General features: G+C 37.7%; 1 non-coding gene across 1 annotated transcript; it reads right to left on the bottom strand.

Annotated features, from left to right (window-relative positions):
• Window positions 1-2,612: 2,612 nt before the first annotated feature.
• On the bottom strand, window positions 2,613-2,720 carry LOC130959965 (small nucleolar RNA R71). The gene has a single exon (XR_009078938.1). It is a non-coding gene; the product is annotated as a small nucleolar RNA R71 (small nucleolar RNA).
• Window positions 2,721-6,466: the final 3,746 nt, after the last annotated feature.

Below are 6,466 nucleotides of genomic sequence, written 5' to 3'. Positions count from 1 at the left end.
CCGACATGATCGAGAACCGACAGATGATTAGCCGTGCTGTGACAGAGCATTTGGACCATTTTCACGAGAGGACGGGAGGTAGCCATTAACAACGGTGAAACCCAACATACAGCTTGCCATGGAAAGGAGTAAGAGTGATTGGATGAAAGCAGTAGGAAATCAGAGATTCAGAAGGAACACAGTATCTTCATGCGCTTATCTGAAATTCCCACCAATGAATTACATAAGTATCTCTATCTTTTATGCTTTATTTATCTTTATATTCGAAAACCATTATAACCATTATAACCTGCCTGACTGAGATTTACAAGATGACCATAGCTTACTTCATACCAACAATCTCCGTGGGATCGACCCTTACTCACGTAAGATTTATTACTTGGACGACCCAGTGCACTTGCTGGTTAGTTGTGCGATGTTGTGAAGAATGTGAGTGAACCATAGTATTGTGCACCAAGTTTTTGGAGCCATTGCTAGGAATTGTTCGAGTTATGAAAAGTATGAATCACAATTTTGTCTATCAAGTTTTTGGCGCCGTTGCCGGGGATTGTTTGAGTTTGGACAACTGACGGTTCATCTTGTTGCTCAGATTAGGTAATTTTCTTCTTATTTTGTTTTCAAAAAGTTTTCAAAAAATCTTTCAAAAATTTTTTTCTTGTTTTCATTTTTCCAAAATTAATTTTCGAAAAAATCCAAAAAAAATATTAATAAAATCATAAAAATCAAAAATATTTTGTGTTTCTTGTTTGAGTCTAGTGTCAATTTTTAAGTTTGGTGTCAATTGCATCTTTTTATTTTTCTAAAAAATTTTCGAAAATTCATGCATGTGTTCTTCATGATCTTCAAGTTGTTCTTGGTAAGTCTTCTTGTTTGATCTTCATATTTTCTTGTTTTATGTCTTTTGTTGTTTTTCATATGCATTTTTGCATTCATAGTGAATAAACATGAAAAATTTCTAAGTTTGGTGCCTTACATGTTTTTCTTTTCTTGAAAATTTTTCAAAAATAAGTTCTTAATGTTCATCATGATATTCAAAGTGTTCTTGGTGTTCATCTTGACATTCATAGTGTTCTTACATGCATTATGTGTTTGATCCAAAATTTTTCATGTTTTGAGTCAATTTTGTGTTTTTCTCTCTCATCATTAAAAATTCAAAAATCAAAATAAATATCTTTTCCTTAATTCTCTCATGAATTCCGAAATCTTTGGGTTGACTTAGTCAAAAATTTTTAAAATTAGTTGTTTCTTGTTAGTCAAGTCAAGATTTCATTTTTAAAAATCCTATCTTTTGAAAATCTTTTTCAAAAATAAAATCTTTTTCATTTTTCTTATTTTCGAAAATTTCAAAAATTGATTTTCAAAATCTTTTTCTTATCTTTATTTCATAATTTTCGAAAACTTTACTAACAATTAATGTGATTTATTCAAAAATTTGAAGTTTGTTACTTTCTTGTTAAGAAAGGTTCAATCTTTAAATTCTAGAATCATATTTTTTAGTTTCTAGTTAGTCAAGTAATCAATTTTAATTTCAAAAATCAAATCTTTTTAATTTCCTTTTCAAATCTTTTGAAAACAAATCTCAATCATATCTTTTCAATCATATCTTTTTTTAAAATCAATTTCAAAAATCTTTTCTAACTCCCTATCGTTTCAAAATTGATTTTCAAATCTTTTCAACTAACTAATTGACTTTTGTCTACTTCTTATCTTTTTCAAAACCACCTAACTACTTTTCTCTCTAAAATTTTCGAAAATTCCTCACTCTTTTTCAAAATTCTTTTAATTAACTAATTGTTTCAAATTTTAATTTTATTTCTTCTTTTAATTTTCGAAAATCACTAACCATTTTTCAAAAACAATTTTCGAAAATTCTCTCCCTCTCATCTCTTTCTATTTATTTTATTTATTTACTAACACTTCTCTTCATTTAAAAATTCGAAACCTCTCTTCTCCTTGGTGTTCGAATTTTTCTCTTCTCCTTCTTCTATTCTTTTCTTCTTCTACTCACTTAAAGGAATCTCTTTACAGTGACATAGAGGATTCCTCTTCCTTTTCTGTTCTCTTCTTTTCATATGAGCAGGAGCAAGGACAAGGATATTCTTGTTAAAATAGATCCTGAATCTAAAAGGACTCTGAAAAAGAAGCTAAGAAAAGCTAAAGCACAACAATCCAGAGAAAATCTTACAGAGAATCTCGAAAAAGAAAGAGACATGGCCGAACCCAATAACAATGGTGGAGGCGCAAGGAGGATGCTTGGTGATTATACTGCACCTACTTCCAATTTTTATGGAAGAAGCATCTCAATCCTTGCCATTGGAGCAAACAATTTTGAGCTGAAGCCTCAACTAGTTGCTCTAATGCAATAGAACTGCAAGTTTCATGGACTTCCATCAGAAGATCCCTACCAGTTTTTAACTGAGTTCTTACAGATTTGTGATACTGTTAAGACTAATGTAGTAGATCCTGAAGTCTACAGGCTCATGCTTTTCCCTTTTACTATAAGAAACAGAGCTAGAACATGGTTGGACTCACAACTTAAAGATAGCTTGGACTCTTGGGATAAGCTGGTCACGGCCTTCTTGGCCAAGTTCTTTCCTCCTCAAAAGCTGAGAAAGCTTAGAGTGGATGTTCAAACCTTCAAGCAAAAAGATGGTGAATCCCTCTATGAAGCTTGGGAAAGATACAAGCAGTTGACCAAAAAGTGTCCTTCTGACATGCTTTCAGAATGGACCATTTTGTATATATTCTATGATGGTCTATCTGAGTTCTCTAAGATGTCACTGTACCATTCTGCAGGTGGATCCATTCACCTAAAAAAAATGCCTGCAGAAGCTCAAGAACTCATTGACATGGTTGCAAATAACTAGTTCATGTACACCTCTGAGAGGAATCCATTGAGTAATGGGACGCCTCAGAAGAAGGGAGTTTTGAAATTGATGCTCTGAATGTCATATTGGCTCAGAATAAAATGTTGACTCAGCAAGTCAACATGATTTCTCAGAGTCTGAATGGATTGCAAAATGCATCCAACAGTACTAAAGAAGCATCTTCTGAAGAAGAAGCTTATGATCCTAAGAACCCTGTAATGGCAGAGGTGAATTACATGGTGAAGCCTATGGAAACACCTATAATCCCTCATGGAGAAATCATCCAAATTTCTCATGGAAGGATCAACAAAAGCCTCAACAAGGCTTTAATAATGGTGGAAGAAATAGGTTTAGCAATAGCAAGCCTTTTCCATCATCTTCTCAGCAACAGACAGAGAATTTTGAGCAGAGCCCTCTAGCTTAGCAAACATAGTCTCTGATCTATCTAAGGCCACTTTAAGTTTCATGAATGAAACAAGGTCCTCCATTAGAAACTTGGAGGCACAAGTGGGTCAGCTGAGTAAGAAAATCACTGAAACTCCCCCTAGTACTCTCCCAAGCTATACAGAAGAGAATCCAAAAAGAGAGTGCAAGGCCATTGATATAATCAAAATGGCCGAATCCAAAGAGGGAGGGGAAGACATGAATCCCAATGAGGAAGACCTCTTGGGACATCTCCCAGACAGAAAGGAGTTCCCTATTGAGGACCTAAAGGAATCTGAGGCTCACATAGAGACCATAGAGATTCTATTAAACCTCCTTTTGCCATTCATGAGCTCTGTGAACTATTCTTCCTCTAAAAAGGATGAGGATGTAACTGAAGAGCAAGTTGCTCAATATCTAGGAGCCATCATGAAGCTGAATGCCAAGTTGTTTGGTAATGAGACTTGGGAAGATGAACCTCTCTTGCTCATTAGTGAACTAAAAACATGGGTTCAGCAAACTTTACCTCAAAAGAAACAAGATCCTGGCAAATTATTAATACCCTGTACCATAGGCACCATGACCTTTGAGAAGGCTCTGTGTGACCTGGGGTCAGGTATAAATCTTATGCCACTCTCTGTAATGGAGAAACTGGGGATCTCTGAGGTACAAACTGCAAGAATCTCATTAGAGATGGCAGACAAGTCAATAAAACAAGCTTATGGATTGGTAGAGGATGTGTAGTGAAGGTTAAAGTCCCTTACATCCCTGCTGATTTCATAATCTTAGACACTGGAAAGGATGACGATGAATGTATCATCCTTGGAAGACCCTTCTTAGCCACAGCAGGAGCTGTGATTGATGTTGACAGAGGAGAGCTAGTCCTTCAAGTGAATGGGGACTACCTTGTGTTTAAAGCTCAAGGACCTTCCTCTGCAACCATGGAAAAGAGGCACGATAAGCTTCTCTCAATACAGAGTCAAACAAAGCCCCACACTCAAACTCTAAGTTTGGTGTTGGGAGGCCACAACCAAACTCTAAGTTTGGTGTTGAGAAGCCCCACATTCAAACTCTAAGTTTGGTGTTGGGAGGTCCTCATCATGCTCTGAACATCTGTGAGGCTCCATGAGAGCTCACTGTCAAGCTATTGACATTAAAGAAGCGCTTATTGGGAGGCAACCCAATTTTATTTATCTATATTTCTATTGTTATTTTGTTTTATTAGGTTTATGATCATGTGGAGTCACAAAACAATTGCAAAAATTAAAAACAGAATAAAAAACGATAGAAAAAGCACACCTGGAGGAAGAGCTGTCTGGCATTTAAACGCCAGAAAACAAGCATATGTCTGGCGTTGAACGCCATAAACAAGCACCAAGCTGGAATTTAACGCCAGAAACAAGCATCAGTCTGGCGTTAAACACCAGAAATAGGCTACATCTGGGCGTTTAACGCCAAAAACAAGCTACAGTCTGGCATTAAATGCCAGGATTGCATACATAGGGCATTTTACACGCTAATTGGTGCAGGGATGATAAATCCTTGACACCTCAGGATCTGTGGACCCCACAAGATCCCTACCTACCCCACTTCTCTCTTCTTCACATAATCCAATAATACTATACCTTCACCAATCACCTTAATCTCTCTTCCCATTACCCTTTCACCAATCACATCCATCCATTCTTCCCCAAAAACCCACCTACCTTCAAATTCAAAATCTCTTTCCCACCCAAACCCACCCTAAATGACCGAACCCTTCCCCTTTCCCTCCACTATATAAACCCCTCCATCCTTCTTCATTTTCACACAACATAACCCTCTCTTCTCCCCTTGGCCGAAACAACACATCTCTCCCTCTCCTCCATATCTTCTTCTTTTTTTTTCTATTCTTTCTTCTTTGCTCGAGGGCGAGCAACATTCTAAGTTTGGTGTGGTAAAAGCATAGCTTTTTTATTTTTTCATAACCATTGATGGCTGATGAGCAGATAATTTGTACGCTTTTTGGCATTGTTTTTAGTATGTTTTGGTAGTTTAGTTGAGTTTTTATATATTTTTATTAGTTTTAGTTAAAATTCACTTTTCTGGACTTACTATGAGTTTGTGTGTTTTTCTGTGATTTCAGGTATTTTCTGGCTGAAATTGAGGGATCTGAGCAAAAATCTGATCCAGAGACTCAAAAGGACTGCAGATGCTGTTGGATTCTGACCTCCCTGCACTCGAAGTGGATTTTCTGGAGCAACAGAAGCCCAATTGGCGCGCTCTCAACGGCGTTGGAAAGTAGACATCCTGGGCTTTCCAGAAATATATAATAGTCTATACTTTGCCCAAGATTTGATGGCCCAAACCGGCGTTCAAAGTCACCTACAGAAATTCCAGCGTTAAACGCCGGAACTGGCACCTAAATGGGAGTTACACCCAAAATGCTCAGGCACACACCAGGTGGGCCCGGAAGTGGATTTTTATGTCATTTACTCTCTGTAAACCTTAGGCTACTAGTTTCTTATAAATAGGACCTTTCACTATTGTATTTTCATCTTTGGACATCTAGTTCTTAGATCATTGGGAGGCTGGCCATCGGCCATGCCTAGACCTTATGCTTATGTATTTTCAACGGTGGAGTTTCTACACACCATAGATTAAGGTGTGGAGCTCTGCTGTACCTCCATCAATTCGCTTGTTCTTGTTCTAAGATATCACTTGTTCTTCAACTTGATGAATGTGATGATCCGTGACACTCATCATCATTCACCTATGAACAGGTGACTGACAACCATTCTGTCTACAAGCAACCAAGGCTCTAGTGAATATCTCTTGGATTCTTTAATCGGAATCTTCGTGGTATAGGGAGGACTTGATGGCGGCATTCAAGAGAATCCGGAAGGTCTAAACCTTGTCTGTGGTATTCTGAGTAGGATTCAATGAGTGAATGACTGGGACTGCTTCAAACTCTAAACTGCTGGGGCGTTAGTGACAGACGCAAAGAGGGATTCTATTCCAGTAGGAGCGGGGAACGAACCGGTGATTGGCCGTACTGTGACAGAGTGCGTGAGCATAGCTTTCACTGCGAGGATGGGAGGTAGCCACTGACAACGGTGAAACCCTACACGAGCTTGCCATGGAAAGGAGTAAGAAGGATTGGATGAAGGCAGTAGGAAAGCAGAGAGACGGAAGGG

Source organism: Arachis stenosperma, unplaced genomic scaffold, assembly GCF_014773155.1.
Source record: "Arachis stenosperma cultivar V10309 unplaced genomic scaffold, arast.V10309.gnm1.PFL2 arast.V10309.gnm1.Scaffold_100028, whole genome shotgun sequence".
Lineage (NCBI taxonomy): Eukaryota > Viridiplantae > Streptophyta > Magnoliopsida > Fabales > Fabaceae > Arachis > Arachis stenosperma.
This window is presented reverse-complemented; position numbering and strand designations above follow the sequence as displayed.